Source organism: Triticum urartu, chromosome 7 (assembly GCF_003073215.2).
Source record: "Triticum urartu cultivar G1812 chromosome 7, Tu2.1, whole genome shotgun sequence".
In the NCBI taxonomy this organism is placed as follows: Eukaryota; Viridiplantae; Streptophyta; class Magnoliopsida; order Poales; family Poaceae; genus Triticum; species Triticum urartu.
Window position 1 is genome coordinate 13,986,663 of NC_053028.1, and position 18,641 is coordinate 14,005,303.

At 48.0% G+C, this 18,641-nt stretch overlaps 1 long non-coding RNA gene across 1 annotated transcript; it reads right to left on the reverse strand.

The window, feature by feature from the left end:
* Positions 1-3,656: 3,656 nt before the first annotated feature.
* On the reverse strand, positions 3,657-6,247 carry LOC125521036. The gene is made up of 6 exons (XR_007288992.1): positions 6,046-6,247; positions 5,645-5,948; positions 5,120-5,313; positions 4,774-5,038; positions 4,608-4,692; positions 3,657-3,854 (listed from the first exon to the last, which is right to left on the reverse strand). It is a non-coding gene; the product is annotated as an uncharacterized LOC125521036 (long non-coding RNA).
* Positions 6,248-18,641: the final 12,394 nt, after the last annotated feature.

Consider the following 18,641-nt stretch of genomic DNA (forward strand, 5'->3'; position numbering starts at 1 on the left):
ATCTTCTCCTCACATCGCACAACAAACCCCTTCTCTCCTTCGATCTCGCAACACCCGGAGCAGCCGGCAACGCTTCACTGAAGCGACAACACATTGGCACGGCGGCGCTCCATGGCAGCACCCAACGCCGCCGGCGATGCTCCATTGAAACATCGGCCGCTCGACGAAGTTTCATGGCAACCTCGGCGGCCCCGGTGAAGCCCATTGCAGCACTGGTGGCACCCCAGCGAAGCTCCATTGCAACACTAAATGACCTCGACGAAGCTTCATAGCAACACCGGCCCCCGGCGAAGCTCCATCGAAGCGCCGGCGTCCCGACACGGCGGCGCTCCCGGTGATGCTTCACTGCAGCGCCATCGATGCTCCATGCAGCACACAACGGTGTCGACGATGTTTCACTTTCACCTCAGCACCGCGACGACGCGGCGGGCTCCATTGTAGCACCGCGACGGTGCCGCCGGTGGAGCTTCACTGCAACGGCACCACTGCGCGTTGGTGCTCCCTCACGGCACCGGCTGGCCCCGTCCAAACTCCATCGCAGCACCCCGTGGCTCGGCGAAGCTTCACCGGCGTGGCGGCGACGAGTGTATGCTGCGACACAGCACGACGGCGACGGGAATGCTGCGACGCAGCATGAGGCGGTGACGATGGCGATGGCGGATGCTTCGTCGTCTGCAGTACAAGCGGCCGCCATTGCATGCAGCCCTCCCTGTGGCGCGCGGGAGCTTCGCCATGCAGCACGCAATGATATGTGGAATTGGCCGGCGTTGCCTCTTCCTTGCAAAAGCAGCAGGTGGCAGCAGCCCACGCGAACTGAAAGTTTTCAGTGTTCGCTCGTCGGTCAGAGTTGCAAATGAGAGAGAGGGGAAAAAAGAAGGAAGAAGATGAGAAGTGGAATGAGTGGAGGAGAGAGCGTTCGAGGGGATAAGGTGGGGATGGAAGCGGTGTCTGAGTGGGGCACGTGGCGCGCGTACGAGGCGGCTTACAGAGCCAGAAAATCAACCGGTTTAAAGCAAACATTTTCCAAATGGAAAACCTAAACCAACTTATCTTTATTGCATATACTAGTAGACTGCCCGTGCGTTGCCACGGGCTCTTGAAATAGTTTGCAAGAGTTACATATTAACTTTCTAAGGCCTCGCCCCGCCTAGATTAGACCCCCGCCACTGATTCCACCCCGCCTAGGCCGCCGCCTGCCGCCGCGCTGCCCCATCGCGTTCGACTCCGCTCCGGCCGCCCCGACCCCGGCCGCCTCCGCCCGGCCCCGCTCCGTCCGCCTCCTCTCCGGCCCTGCTCCGTCCGCCTCCTCTCCGGTCCATCCACCGCCGGCTCCGTCCGCTTCCGCCCCACGCCGCACGCCGCCGCCCCGCGCCGCACGTCGCCGCCCCACTCCCCGCTCGGCCGCCGCCCGCTCCCTGATGGCGCCGAAGAACACGCCGAAGGGAAAGTTCGGTTTCTTCGGCATGAGGGCGAAGCCCTCCGGGAACTTCGGACTGGAGTTCACCGACGCCGGGCAGCGTTGGTGGCTCGACACGTATCCCACTGCCGATGAGGCTGCTTGTGCCTACGACGTGGCGGTGTGGCGTGCCGGACGGCCGAAGACGGACCTAAACTTTCCGGAGGTCGAGTCCCAGCCGGTGGCGGAGTGGCTCGTGCCGCAGGGCATCCGGATGGAGGAGATATCGGCTAAGAAAGCGAAGAAGAGACAGGCGGTGTCGCTCCCGGCGAGAGCGACGAGGCGCCGATGGCTTGGTTTGCGCGATTTGCAATTTGATGCAAAGCCATCTCTAATGAAATGATATTTGCTACATTTTTAAATAAGAAAATTATTCCGACCAGCCAGACCAATCTCTAATGAAATGCTATTTGCTACATTTTTTAAATAGAAAAAATATTCCGATCAGCCACCCATAATTCAACAGACCAATCCGAACCCACATTTTCTAAAGTAAAGAAATTATTTTCCTTGATAGATCAAGATGCCAAAGTGTCATCTGCCCGACTGCTATGTTCCTACACACGCAGAGCAAATTATTTTTCAAATCAAGGAATTAAGAAAAGGAAGAATATCATGATGTTCGTGGCACTTGCCAGGTCTGCCATGTTAACTTTCTAAGGCCTCGCCCCGCCGTAGATCAGACCCCCGCCACTGATTCCACCCCGTCTAGGCCGCCGCCTGTCGCCGTGCTGCCCCATCGCGTTCGACTCCGCTCCGGCCGCCTCGACCCCGCCCGCCTCCTCTCCGGCCGCCTCCGCCCGGCCCCGCTCCGTCCGCCTCCTCTCCGGCCCTGCTCCGTCCGCCTCCTCTCCGGTCCATCCACCGCCGGCTCCGTCCGCTTCCACCCCGCACCGCACGCCGCCGCCCCGCGCCGCACGTCGCCGCCCCACTCCCCACTCGGCCGCCGCCCGCTCCCCGATGGCGCCGAAGAACACGCCGAAGGGAAAGTTCGGTTTCTTCGGCATGAGGGCGAAGCTCTCCGGGAACTTCGGACTGGAGTTCACCGACGCCGGGCAGCGTTGGTGGCTCGACACGTATCCCACCGCCGATGAGGCTGCTCGTGCCTACGACGTGGCGGTGTGGCGTGCCGGACGGCCCAAGACGGACCTAAACTTTCCGGAGGTCGAGTCCCAGCCGGTGGCGGAGTGGCTCGTGTCGCAGGGCATCCGGATGGAGGAGATGTCGGCTAAGAAAGCGAAGAAGAGACAGGCGGTGTCGCTCCCGGCGAGAGCGACGAGGCGGCGATGGCTTGGTTTGCGCGATTTGCAATTTGCTGCAAAGCCATCTCTAATGAGATGTTATTTGCTACATTTTTAAATAAGAAAATTATTCCGACCAGCCAGCCATAACTCAACAGACCAATCTCTAATGAAATGCTATTTGCTACATTTTTTAAATAGAAAAAATATTCCGATCAGCCAACCATAACTCAACGGACCAATCCGAACCCACATTTTCTAAAGTAAAGAAATTATTTTCCTTGATAGATCAAGATGCCAAAGTGTCATCTGCCCGACTGCTATGTTCCTACACACGCAGAGCAAATTACTTTTCAAATCAAGGAATTAAGAAAAGGAAGAATATCATGATGTTCGTGGCACTTGCCAGGTCTGCCATGCTACCATGGCATCGTCTTTTTAGTCTCTACCCACATGCCGAGTTGAGAAATAATCTTCAGATATACCCACTGCTAACACACTCACGTACATAATGGCCCTTAGCTGATTGATTTGGCTGATTGTTAACACAAGCACACAACACACAAAATCAGTCAATGGACACACGTATTCATTGTTTACTTTATTATTCCAATTGTGATGCAATCGTGACACCTACTCGCCCCGTCCGCTCGCCCGTCATGGTAAGTAATTTCCTACTCGCCGCTGCCAACCACTCGACCTCGCCACCGCCGCTCACCACTCAGTCTCCACCGGCTGTCCATTGCCTCTTGCGCCACCCGCGCGCTCGCTCGGCCCAATGTTGTTGATTGGAATGCGGGACTGAAGATAATCCATGGACAGGTTGTAGTTTTGCTTGCATCAATCTTTGGTACTTGTCAATCCATCTAACGCACAAAAAAATCGACTCTCAGACAGAAAAGTGATCTAACTCTATTGATGAGCACAACAGTACATAGCATCCCATCATGATGTTGCCATCTCTCACACTTGATGATTACATCTTGTTATTTCTAACATGTACACGGGCGATTGCTTTATTAGAAATATATTTACACAATATGATCAGAGCAACATCAAGGAGTCGGATGCTGGTGCACAGATTCTCCTCAAATTCCACATGCAACCCTTGTAGAGAAGAACAACATATTTTCCTTAGGTGATTTTTGACCGAGCTCCTACAGAAAAATTCAAAGAAATCATGAGGAGCATGGAGCCAAGCAAACTAATCATAGTAAATCATGAGAGGAGAAGCCTCTCAACCTACTACAGGGAATCGAGTCAACATTAATTCGTGTAAGAATTAAACCGTAATGTAGATCAACAACCCAGTAGTTGATAAAATAACCCCAACACAACCCATTAATATAATATATGGTCACAGGAAGTAGATTGAGATTGTGCAGATATCATGATCTACGAACCGTATCTACGAATATTGATTGCAAAGTCACAAATAGAACCTCCTCACATCACAAAACAAATGTTTCATCAACAGAAATTCTAGCGAATGCCAATTGGATTATATAAGTAAGATAGAGACATCGAAAAAAAGAAAAGATAATTCAAAGAGTATATATTCTATTTTCTTACTTGACATCACAGAGATTGCGAGTCAAAGATATTGCGATACATCTTACCCTTCTATAAATTGACTGCAAGGCACAATCCCCAGCAAAATATATAGAATGAATTGCTCCTATGGTCCAAGTATTGCATAAATAGTTATATACAGACTATTCAACAGTGAGCATAGACATGGCATGTACTACCAAAATCCCTTTGCTATGGAGCTTAGTCTGCATGTCTATTCGTCTTTCTGTAAATCAGTTGTGGCCAAGATGTGCTGACAGCTCACCAGCCTCTCCCCGTTTACCAATAAAATCAAAGCAGCTCAAAGCAAAAAAAAAAAAGAACATAGATATATCTACCTGATGTAATTGCTTGTAACTCCAGAGTGTTGGTAGAGTCGAGAAGAGAACACCCAGCCAATGTTACAGCAAATCGATCTGCAGTCTTTGTTAGGGGCGGCACCATCATTAGAGGTCCCAATTGTAAATCAATCTGCAAGAGATGGAGATGCGACTGGAAGCTTACGGATTTGATGCATCAGAACAGCCATGGCCCATGGGCAGAGGAGAAGTGCCGGCAGCTGGGGATCTGACGTGTCACAGACAGCATGGGCAGAGGAGAGTCGGCGGCAGATCAAGCCTTGGGCATGGCAGGCGGAAGCACACTCACCCCTACTGCACCCTTCCTACTTCCCCGTCCTTCTTCTCCTACCTCTCCTCCTCCCTGGATCCTCCTATGTCTCTCTTTTCTACAAGAAAAATCGAAGCCCCGCCATGACCTTGAGCTCCCCCTGCCAACCATAGAAATTAGATATTTCCTAATTGTTTGCATAACAAAAAACATACTGGCTGCAAGAGAATGAAAGACTAACCTATTGATGAGCACAACAGTACATACCATCCCATCATGATGTTGCCATCTCTCACACTTGATGGTTACATCTTGTTATTTCTAACATGTACACCATCGGGCAATTGCTTTATTAGAAATATATTTACATAATATGATCAGAGCAACATCAAGGAGTCGGATGCTGGTGCACAGATTCTCCTCAAATTCCACAAGCTGTAATTGAAGAGAAAACTGAAAATCATAGATGGAAACGAATCCATCAAACAAAACATACTTGGAAACGAATAGAAACTCGTAGCAGACTACCCGCACTACTGGAATCCTTTCCCGTCGCCTGCATTATTGCAAATTAACTTCTATGATTTTACAGTGTGTGTATAGGTAGTGGATGAACAAGAAATGGGTAGCTCATCACATTGGCGGTGGGCACATGAATACATGATAGATAGATAGATAGATGACAACACTTTCTTCATTGGAGTATCCCACAACTACACACTACATTTTCATTACTAATAAATTTATTGTGGAGTCTGGGGAATACCTGCTAGCAGCCAGCCACAGGCAATTCATGTGCGCCTTGTCCAATTGCCAACTACCTTCAGACACTTCGCTTCCTGCTTCTTTGACGTCAGACACTACATCCGGATATGATTTAGTGGAATTTCTGGTCGACATGCTTCACTGAAATCACAATAACAAAGTTGAGAAGAGCATAAGCAAGAGTGCATACTATCCTATTTTCTAACATACTCGTTCAATGTATCAGAAAAAAGCGAGATATGACCAGGAACTGCAGCGCCTGTACTCTTGATAGATCCATTAACATCAGTCCGCCTACAGCCTTTCTGTAGTAAAAAAGGCATACAAATCCTTGTGTAAACTAAAATTAGTCCATGTATGAATAACCCCATGATTCCAATTACTGAAGAAAAAAAGTCTTACCTAAGCTGCTAAGTGTGTACTGAGAAATAAGATCTGCTTAAGCTGCAAGTTCCTTATCACTTCATAACCAATTATACTGCTGGTTTCTCATATCCTCACGTTCCATCAGAACATGCAGTTACACTGCCCACAAAAAAGACCCCCTGCGTGGACCCTGTCATATCCTTAATTACGACCACCTAACCTCGAACATCATAGTGCAAGATTAGAGCAAAACATTTAACATTAGCAGAAATAAAGATCATGATGTGAGATCGGAGGAAAGTACTTCAGATTAGCATAAACATTTGCATCAACATTGGCAAAAGAACATTTTCAGATTAGTCAAAATATTAACATCGACATCAACAGGAAGACAAACTTTCACATTGCACAGCTGGCATCTCCAACAAAAAAGAAATAGCAAAGAAACCTAGTTTGTGGAATTCGGGAAACAAAACATACTTGGCTTCGGGATCGAGATGTCACTACACGAATCCATCAAGACTCGTCGTGTATGAGGCGCTCACCCATGGCGACGGCTGCATCTGGAGCCGGCAGCTAGGGAGACTTTGAGCCGCCCCCTCCTTCCTTGGTGGAACATGGCGGAGGAAGTGATTCTGGACAAGGTGGGGGCTTGGTCTTCGGCGGCGGTGGCGGCCACCTCGATCCCCTCCGTCACGGCCGCGCGAGCGCAAGATCCGGGAGCCGCTTCCTTGATGAGCACGCGTGCGCCAGGGACATGAACGCCGGCGACGCGGCGCCGTCTGCTGAAGCGATCCTGAAGCAGATTGGCGGCGGCGGCGAAGGTTAGGATCGGCCGCGGCACAGGTATGGATGTCCGGCGGGGCCGAAGGGGTGGATCGGGCTTGCGAAGGGATGGTTGGCGGCGGCGGAAGATCTGCGCTGGGCACGAGGCATCGAGGGAGGGTTCTGACCTAACGTAGGTGGGACGATAGGCGAAAAATAACCAGGGATTTGACGGAGGTGGGGGTAGACGAAATAAAACCAGCGAAATTGGGAGGTGGGAGGGAGGACGAAAAAAACCCAGCGAAAAATAACCGACGGACTATTCACCAACTGCTCCATTAGGAGTAGAGATTACACAAGACTTCGGCGACAAGGATGGAAATATTGACTAGTATGGACTCCTAGATCAATACAAATACTACTTAACACTCGATATATATTATATATAAATCACAAAAATATGTATGTTCAACTAGACTTTAATCTAACAGACCAAATGCAAGAGCGCCGACAACATCAAGGTAGAACAATGAACTCCAGTAGAATAAAATCAAGACCTATGGTTAGACTGCGATAATTATATTACTACCTCTCTTTCAGTTTACAGGACGTGCGCGTACCCTTAGGTTGTCAATTTGACCAATCTAATACGAGTCATATATTACAAAAAATATACCAACATAAACTTCGAAGTTTCTACTTTCAGAAGATGTAATTTTTGTGTTATATAGTTTATATTATGGTGATAAAATTGGCAACCTAGGTATATGCATAGGACTTGTAAACTGAAACGGAGGTAGTAGCTCCAAAAGTTCAAGAGATAACCGCATAAAAATGGGTGATAATAGTAGTACCCTCTCTATAACATGATAAAGTTGCATAACCGACTTCAAAGTTTAGCTACAAGCCTACAATTAAGTAAAAACTGTCCACATATTTATATCATTAGAAATCATTTTATGGGGGATATATATCATTAGAAATTTGTCTCTGCAATTTAGATGTTTCAACTATACCTCACGATTGAAATCCTTGCTTTCTCTCATGGCTCTGGAAAATATTGCTTCGATCATGCGTGCCGATTCTTGTGTTCCTTTGGGTTTCAGAGACTCAAACCCTTGGCACCGATCTCGGTCGTGCATTTCAGACTCAAACTCAGACCAGCAAGGCTGTTGGAGAATCGCTAACAAGCACAAGACTGGATGATTCACTGCATACGATGAATTTCCAAAAGCTTGGGACGATTACATTCAGATTTATCGATCACCTTGCGACGATTACAAATACTGAATCGAGCCGAAGACATGCCGACATCAGGGCCGTCTCGAGAAAATTGGGGGCCCGGGACGAGAATCAAAGTAGGGCCCTATTTTTTTTCTTTAAATCATATATAACTGAAGAACTAGTGTAAGTAAAGCATACTCTTATTTAATAATATAACTTCAAATCTCTCTTATTTGGTACAATATTTAGAAAATATACCGAATACTAATTGTACTGAAGCAATAAACTTATAAACTGACCTCATTTTCTACTAAAAAATAACACCCGTCCAGTCTTTTATTAATGAAATCTTCGATCTTATCTTCATAATTAATTTTCTCTTTTTTGCGATGAGATTCTTTGAGGAAATATTTATCAAGAGCACCCTTTTGGGATCGAGCGTCCGCTTATAGTTTTGTTTTCTTCCGACGCTTTTCTGAATCGGAATCATAGTTCCTTCTATGCATGATTCTTTCATTTTTATAAAATAAACAAAAGTAATATCAATCATTTTGAATTCTATGTAATATTTCACCTTTCATAATACACATTTCACCTTGATGTAACATTATGAAAAATCGTTTAACAAAAACGAGCATACACTAGCAAAATAAAACATGGCTTCTTATAAAAGGATTTAGGCTGGCAGGGACGATGCGCCGTAGCGGCTGTAATACCTAATACGACGCCGTGGTGCGTGGCCGGCCGGCGGCCGCATACCCACGTCTCCTACTTCCGCCCTCGCCTGCCAGCTGACGTCGCGGCGTCGCGCAGCCGCCCCTTGCCCTGCTCGAGAGGATAAACCGGAACATGTGCGTGCGATGCGAGGAGTTACGGCAAACCAACAGGTAGGCTGCGAGGCTGCGTGCGTGCATGTATTTGGTTGCTAATCGGAAGTGCTAGAATGGGCTGCCTGAATGTTGGTCTGCTGGGGTTTTATTCTCATATATTATACACGTAATATTTCCTGGACTGGGGGGCTCAAAAATATGAGGGCCCTGTGCGGTCGGCTAATTTGGCCTCCATTGTCAACGGGCCTGACCGACGTCATCGCCTCTCGTTCACCGGAGCCGAGACAAACTTGTTATAATAAACAGTTGAGAAGTTATCGTGCTAATGCCCTATAAAATCAGCGCATCAGAACAACAACCATTACTGATAAAGAGACGCCTAAATCGGAAGGATCCAATATCAAGATGCATAAGCCTGGATGCATGAAGAACGGATCCGAATAGATCCACGAAAGACAACCACCAATTGAATCTCATGAGATCCGTCGAAGCCACACCTTCACACGCCCTCCAACAATGCTAGACACGGTACTATCTTATTAGTTGTTTACGATGGTCGATTGGGTTTTTTCATTGCTGACAGGTTCACATATTTTTCTTTTCCAGGTGGTACTGCAAAATTTCCGGGTTGTTGGCAATTTGGACTTTTCTTGAGAAATTTGCACCACGAACTGATTTTTCAATAGTTATTTATGTGATTTGTAACATTTCTTACTATGCTGCTTTTCTCACAAGAAAAATATATTTTTGGTCCCTAAAATTTATCAAAAGTATGCAAAGGTCCCTCAATAAGTTTTGGGTAATATTTAATTCCTCAAATCTCAAAATCGGACACCATTAGCCCAAAACAAGATTAGAAAGGAAAACGAGCCTTGTTTTTCAGTTTATCTCCCCTCACTGAATCTGGCCGCGTTACCTGCATGTCTCCTCCTCTCCTCCCAACGCGCCGTGTAGCCAATAAAAATGTGCCCTGGAGCTCAGACCTGACGCTGCTGGCCGCACGTCCTCCGATGACCCTGATATTCCTCCCCGACAGATCCAAGTTGTGTCGACCGCAATCCTGCGCACGGTACTTCCCATCGACGGCTTCCGTCCTGGATCGAGCGCGGCACCAGTTATCCTACATGGCGACCTACGAATCGAGTGCCTCATGGAAGTTCCTTTTTCCAGCGCACCAGGATGCGCTGCCCGTTGCGGCCAATTCCCCGGAGCTCATGCGCATCACCGCGTGGGCGTCGTCCTCCTCGGTTATCGGCTGTTCATTTCCCTGCTCCATCGCCACCGTCTACCCTCCAACCACGGTCCGGGAGGGCGGAGGGGGATTCGTGCACGACTCCCCTCCCACGGCCTCCCCGCGGCGCCCCCTGCATATCCGGCGACCACTACCATCGACGTGGCATGGAGTATGCCCGACCGGCCATGCGATGAGCGTCCTCTCCATCAGCCACCACTGCCCCTCCTAGACTGGGATTGTTACCGATGCGCGAATTGTGGATCCTTCTCTTCTCGCCTCTACGTCATTTTGATGATGGTCGATTACAGCAGCAACGCGCCATGTTCATGTTGGCAACCTCTATTTATTTCTTCTTCTACTCACGCAAGGAGAGATAAAACCGTTACCACGTGGCAGGTTTTCAGTGAAATCAGGTTTTGGATGAAACATACCCGGTTTTGAGACATGAGGGACCAAATATGGTTTAAATATTCTTGAGAGACCAGAAGTTTACCTTTGGTAAACTTGAGGGACCAAAAAAACATAGTTTTGCCTTAACTAACATCGTTTCACGCGTGTGTGTGCAGTTATCATATCATTTTCTCCGTTTTTTATTATCTTATTATACCCGGTAAGGAAGTTTTTTTAACACACTTCAAATGCAGATGCACACATACACGCACATACACTCACGCACACACGCACAACCTACACCTACAGACAGCTCCGAGATACTGATCCGGCGCAACATCCTGAGATTCACGAAGTCACCACTGTCACCTTCGTATTCCATGGGGACCTCTCCGCCCACTGAACAAACATCAACAAAAAGTCCAAGCTAAATCCAAAAAATGCTCAAGGAAGTTGTGGCGTTGAGGAACTGCGGATGAGTAGGAGGATGAATTTGGCTGGCTTCTTACGTGAAGACGCTGTAGCATATGCTGGAGCATAGTTAGCGGATTCGCCGAACCCCGGTCCCAACCTGTCGACCATATTCAATAGGCATCGGCGTTGGATGTCGCTCGGATCGGTCCGATTTCGCTGTCTGGTTCGTCGAACTGAGCGAACCCAAAACCAAAACAGACCCTATCTGGTTGTGTTCTTGGCTTTGGTTGTCCAAGTGCGTCACCACGGCAGCCTGCCCTCTGCCCCACTACGCATCGACATACATGAGGAATATGCTGGCGAAGCGAGATACTCCTTGTCGCCTACGGAAGCATTGGTGATGAGCGGCCGCACGTGGTCCTTTGGCTCCTTGCAGTGAGAAAGATGGATGGTGTCAGGGGTGGATGGGAAAGCAACCTCCGGAGAAGTGGAGAAGGAACGAGAGGTGCTTGGGCCATGCAGGGACGGCGGCCAGGCCATGTCGCTGCAACAACAAAAACGCAAGGTAGTAACTACCGAGCACGACTAATGTATCGATTGAGGCGAGACACAAGCACCGACAGAATGGGCCGGCCCAGCGGAAACCACAAGTGTAGAGCGTTATTTTTTCACATTTTTTTATTTTTTACATTTCAAAATTTTATTAAAAAATGTATAATGTGCATGGAATAAACATCAATATATATATGAAAAAAATGTTTATCATATATTTTGAAAATGTCAGACATGCAGAAAAATTGTTCTTAGTGTATACAATTTATCTGGAATCTAGCAATAAATCGGGCTTATTCATAACACTATGTTTATTTGTGTTTTGTGGACCTTGTTATGCAATATGTACAGTCGTCCTATTTTATTTGTCATTATCCGAGGTTTCAAAGGCTAGGAATAAAGGTAGCACTTCTGTCCAATATTATTTTGATGTTAAATATAGCATATTTTAGTAATGATACACCATACCCTCAATATACGCGCGCGTGCACTATATATATACTATTCTGATCACGGGATGAGAATACTATTCTGATAACAACCTGACTCGTCCCAGCAGTAGTAGTTGAACTTCCCCAGTGCTAGATTGAACTTCCGCGAAGATCGTCCAAATGAAGCTTGCGATATATCGTTGGAAAGCTGTAGATACGAGTATCATGATCTAATTTAAATATTTGGCAAAATGTAAACGGTTGAAGAGCAGTTTTGAAAATCGTTTTTTCTTCATACAAAAAACATGAAACATATTTTTGATCCCATTTTTAAACCGTTTATCGGAATGAGGCAAATAATATGGCATTGGAAAGCTGCTGCAAATCGACTCATTCCTCATGTAGAAAGTTTTCTCTAATTCCCTATGGTTAAAGAGATTTGGAAAATCATAGAATTTTGCAAACCAAACAGCCGAGTTCGTATTTTCAAGGCCATTTCTAAACGGAGCATAGCAAACCTACAACGAGCGGACCACAACGAGCCAATCCCTATGCTAATGGGCTGATCCGGTCGCACTGCGCCTGAGGCGAGAGCTCCTTCTATCTCACTATAAGCAAGATATAGCTCTTGCAGTAGCTAGTTATGTAGCTTCGCCTCCTCTGAGGCGACTCGGGGGCCAACCCTAACGCCGCCGTCGCGTTTCCCCCTCGCCTCCCCTCCCTCCGCCGCCGCCTGAGGGCCTCCGAGGCGCGGGTGCTCGGCCCCAATGATGGTGGCGGCGGGATCTGGCGCCTCCTCTCAGTTGGAGGGCCTTGGCTCCCCGGGGCGGCGGCCTCGGCTGGTGGGCGCGGTGTAGCCGGCGGGCTGCGCCGGCGGGCTCTGGTGAGCAGCCTCCCACGGCCGCGTGGGCGGTGTGGGGGCTGCAAACGCTGGCGCAGTGGCGGCTTCGCAATCCTTCATGGCTCCATGTAGAAGATTCGCCCCTGCTCCGATCTGTCCCGGTCCATGCTGGCGCCGGTCCTTGGCGGCTGCTTTCGGCGTCCCCTATGGCCGGCCTGGCGGATCTGGCGTGCGGGTGAGGTTCCGGGGGAAACCCCTGGCCGGCGCGGCGGCCTCCCCAAAGTCGACGCCTTTGGCGCCGATCCCCTTCCTGGAGGCTTTGGGGTGGATCCTCTCCCTTCCGCCTCCTCCTCGAGCTATGGCGAAAGCTTTTGTTTCCCTGTTTTGGGCGTCGACGACACCCTGGTGTCGTGATCCTTCTTGAAGGCGGCGGCTGGGAACAGCTCTTGGTGGCGGGGCTGTTGGTGGAGTGGTGGCGGTGCGGTTCGGCCTTCTACTTGGTGCCGCGCCTTGCTTCGCAGGACCAGCGAATGGTTTATTTGGTGGAGCAGTGCTTCATCCATACATTGATGGCGACGGATCTTGACGGCGTGGCGCAGTGCAGATTTGGAGTTCGCTGTGGGAGGATGGACTCGCGCAGGAGGACGACGCTGTCTGGCGTCATGGTGGCGTCGATGGCAGAGAGACCTGGCACGGTAGATGCAACAGTACAGTTCTGAAGATGGACTCATGGCAGGTGGCCGCGGCGGCCTCATACCCGGCAGGCGTCCTGGTTGAGGAGTGTGCCGGACTGGTAGGTGCCCCATACCAGGCAGGCGTCCTGGTTGGGACCTCAAGTCTTATATGTTTAGGTTTGGCTGCGATGTCTGTTTGGTATTAGGCCCAGGCTATCAGCGCCCCTTCATCAATTGGATAGGTGTAGCGACAGTTGTTGCTTAGACGGTGGCTTTGGTCTTGCTGTTGTATGACTTTGTAAGGTCTTGTGAGAATAATTAATAAAGTGGCCGTATGCATCGCCCAGATGCAGAGGCCGGGGGTCATCCTCCTTTTTTAAAAAAAGCTATTTTGAGTCGTGGGCTAGTTTTCATAATTCAGAGTTAGGATCTTCTATGGCTGTTAGCTGTTTACTAGAAAAAATATACAATATTTAATTGTTCCTATAATATATTCTGTGGTGCTTCGAACTGCAGACGAATTCGCAAACCCAATATCTGGATATCGCAACCGGAGATAAATAGCCCCCCGGCGCGAATCCAATACAGTTGGTGAGCTACTTGTTTTGCATCAATAAGTTTCATGATGAAACTTCTGACATCAGATGAAGACACGTATCTTGCACTCTTACATTGACAAATACATTCAAGACATATCAATGCTTTTTTTTTCTTTCATAAATTTTAAAAATTATGACAATGAATCTTGCTCCCCGCGTACCGTCAACCCAGTTTAGAATACGGAGCTGATAAGGAATGTGTATGATATATTTTCACACATCTTGCATCGGTCTAGACTGCACAGGATGCAACGATTCTATCTGCCATCGAAGAACACTGTCGTGCTGAAACGATATCCTATATGGTACGCAGTGTTTTCTTTATTCTAAGCATTCATAGCCCGATGTCTCCGACTCCTATAGTATTGTCAATTCAGCATCAGTAGCCTACGATGCCTTTTTCTCTGAGAGAGCTTGACAAATGAGAGAAATGTGCTAATCCCCTAGCCGAAATATGTGGAGAACATATGTACCAGATTGGTTCTCAATGGTATATATGCAAGGAGTGTTCATGTATCTTGTGGTTGCTAGGAATTAATTTCGTGAGATACTTTTGCATGGAAGATCATCAAAAACACGGAAGATCTTCATAAATAATTACATCCTCCGCGAAAATTCATTTCTGCACCCGAGCCAACGAAAAAAATCAAAACAAATACTAGAAAAATTCTAAAAAATTCTAAATAAAATATGTGTGGTAGAAAATTTGATGCGTGAGGCCCGCTCCAAATTTCAAGTCATTTGGAGATATGAGCAGTCTCAGCAAAAAAGACAAATTGAGGGTCTATAAAAATGTTTACTGTTTATGTACTGTTTTGGCCTGCTGAGAACTGCTCATATGTCCAAATGACTTGATATTTGGAGCGGGCCTCACGCATCAAATTGTCTACCACATAAATTTTATTTAGAATTTTTTAAATTTATTTTGAATTTTTTACGAATTTTTTTCTAACCGGGTGCAGATGAGCCTGGGCATCAAAACGCCCTACTCCATCCTCCGAAGCTATACAACAAGGGTGTGTGCTTTCTTTGGCTTTATCTTTTTATCAGAATTGTTCTGACCGTTCAAATAACTTGCACCAGGCTACCAGGATTTTTTTTAACGAGGAAAGAGACTTGCCATTTTCATTGAAGAGAATTACCAGGTTAATTGACGAAAAACTGGACTAAAACTGATACAACCCAACCCACATGACACGGGGACCACCGGCCAACCGTGCCACCGAAATGGAACATAGAGCTGCAAGGAAGAAAGACACCAGCCGAGGAGTCGCAAGCTTCCCTGTCATCGCCGGTTGGCTTGAACGGTGGACTCCGACTTCACCATAGAGCTCCATCATAGATGCCAACCCGCAAACAACTGTAGAAAACACGGCGACACATGCCAATGGGTGGCCACACACGCAAGCAACCTAAAACTCCGACTTTGACAACGAACATCGCAAGGGAAATATGCACGACTTGCGCTGAACATGCCCACCGCAAACGACCATCGAATGCCTGTCATCGTCACCACCTGGACTCTCCAATGCAATTCCGACTTCGAAACAACCAAGCAACCACGGAAGCACCTCAGACACGCCAGGAAGAGCCCACACCGCGACCCAAGCTTCTCTCGACGCCATCATCATTGCCAAACAGAAACCAGCGCCCTGCCTCAGCAAAGCCCACAACGAAGATGCTGCCCATCCACTGCGAAGATGCCGCCATCCACCGGTGCCCCCAAGGAGGAGAGAGACGCGAAGATGCCTCCTTCACCTGATCCAACTAATCTGGGGTTTGCCTCCGGAGCCAAAGCCGTGGGGAGCAGGAGGAGCAGCCCTCCATGATGACGCTTCCAAGAAAGATCACAACACCCGCGGCCGCCGCTATCGTCGGCTCCAAAGAATACCGGAGCAAGGATTTCTACCGGAGATGACCACCTGCAGCTACCGACCGCTAGCCTTCGACCACCACCTGCCGAGGCTGACCTCACTCTGGCCACGGGATCCCACGATCCCCTGTGACCAGACATACACCACTCCTTCGCTGTAGCCGCCGTCCACCACTGTAGTTGCCGAAGCCGCATCGCGAAGTGCAGCACCCAGATCAAAGAACTAGCTCACACCAGATCCAGATCGGAGCTGGACCATACGTATACGTAGTGGATACACATTCTCCATGTGTCGTCCTTCTGGAAAGGACTAATGAAAGTCAAACAATCTATGTTCAATAGGACGAGATTTGTTATTGGAGACGGTACAAGTACCCGTTTCTGGGAGGATACTTGGCTTGGTGAATCACCTTTAGCCATTCAATATCCGTCTTTATATCGGATTGCTCAACGACGGGAGGTGTTCGTGGCAACGGTATTCCAATCTATCCCCCTTAATATTCAGTTTCGACGGTCGCTAGCGGGCAATCGTTGGGAAGAATGGCTTCATCTAGTCAGGAGACTGATAGAGGTTCAACTTTCTCGCCAAGCCGATATATTGCGTTGGAAGTTGACTAGTTCTGGAGTATTTACAGTTAAATCAATGTATATTGATGTTATTAATTCGACTGCTATTCCAACTTCCAAGTTTGTTTGGGTTGTCAAGGTGCCTTTAAAAATTAAAGTGTTTATGTGGTTTGTCCATAAACAAGTCATTTTAACAAAGGACAACTTGATTAAACGCAATTGGACAGGACCTACTAGGTGTAGTTTCTGTGATCGGGATGAGACGATTAAGCATTTATTCTTTGATTGCCCGCTGGCTAGAGTTCTTTGGCGGACGATCCATATTGCTTTTAATCTTACTCTGCCGACTTCTGTCAATACTTTATTTGGGACATGACTTAATGGGGTTGAGCCTGGTCTCGCACGACATATTCGGGTTGGAGTTTGCGCCTTGTTATGGACTATCTGGAATTGCAGAAATAATTTGGTTTTTAACAGAACATCACGGATTCATTTTTTGCAGGTTATTTTCCGAGCTACGGCACTGATCCGTTCGTGGTCGCTACTCACTCCGATGGAGGCCAGAGAGCATTTGGTTACTGGATCTATCCGTTGGGAGATGGTCGCTCGGGATATCTTCAACCGGTTTGGATGGCGGTCATGTAATAGGATAGGCAATTAGTTTCCCTATCTATTGTTAGCCAGCCGGTTGTGGCATCTTTTTTTGGGCTAGGTTGTGTATCTAGCCGTCTGTAGCTCTGTGTGAGCTGTTGACCTAGAGACTGTGGAACCTCGTGAGCACTTTTGCCTTTTTTTTAATTAATAAGATGGCTGTATGCATCGTTCTGATGCAGAGGCCGGGGAGACCCCCTTTTCGAAAAAAAATGTGTCGTCCTTCTTTTGCCACAGAATGGCCGACAAAGAGAAGGTACCGGCGCGGATATGGATAGCGTTAGACACCAGAAATTCAGCGACCAGTTCTCGGTATTGTTCTTGAGCTTAGCGAATTAGATTTTAGTGGAACCGGCTTGCATCCTCGAAGAAGAGGTATGCAGTGATCGCACTCACAGCGATGTAGAATCCCTTCGACTTCTTCAAAAACGGCATTAAGTTTACCGGGAGTTAGCGCATGGTTTCTGGTATGTGTCCACTGCAGTTGGTGCGATAGTGCGCTGGAGGAGTTGTTTCATGGTCTTATCAAACTGATCAACATATTTAGCGATAGAACCCAGTTGTTTAAGATGATAAAATTGGCGGATCAATCCTTGGTGTTGATAGCCGCTACGAGTACAGAAAACTCTGTCCACGAGATATGATGAAGTCCAAAGCTGGCGGCCTTGAGCCAGAGCGCTACATTGAGATTGAAGTGCATGGATGCGAGACAACTAAATCCATGGGTGCACTTCATACATCTTGAAATAATCGGTGCAATGAGCGTGCTAGAGTTTGTATTAGTTCCATCGAACGACGTGAAATGCGTGTGTACGAAACACCACCACCAAAATCCAGGGGACCCCGAGTTAAATCACGAGCATCAAATAAAATTTCAGAACGGAGACAAGTGGATTGTAAAAGGGAATAGAAAGAGATTTGTGGAATTGTTGTTTATTACTTGAGCCACGTGGGCATATATATAGGAATACGTGATCATTTTGGAGTACAAGACAAGGTAAAATAAATCATACATTTTTCCACAGTCACAACAGTAGCGACGCAGGCAGTGAGTCTGGAGAAGAATCCGAAGGTTACAAGCCGACGAACATCTCCCCACTCATAATGGTCAACACATCACAGAACTTGTGGCTAGAGTGAAAACCAACGAGGTTGCTCAAGCAAGGCGCTAGCCCTTTGTGCCGATGTCGATGGAGCCAAGAGTGCAGGGCCATGTAGCTGTGGTCGAGGTTGCCGTGTGAGGGACACCGTGGTCAATGTTGAGTCGGGGTGGCCAATGTCGAGGTTGTTGCCATGGTGCCGCGAGTGCAAGGAGTTGCCGAGTTAGTCATTGACGCAGTGGTGTCGAGGTAGTGGTGCACTGGTAAGAAGATGGTGTTGACAAGGCATCACACCACGTTTGCCAAGCCCGTGGACAAGTCATGGATGAAGGCACGTTTCGGTGTTGCAAGCACCGGGTCATGCGTAGTCGAATGAAGTTAATGTTGACAAGGCACCACATCAGGCTTGCCAGAACAGGGGACACATCATGGACGAAGCACGAGTCGGCGTTACCAGCACCGGGCATGCGTAGACGGGGACCTGCTA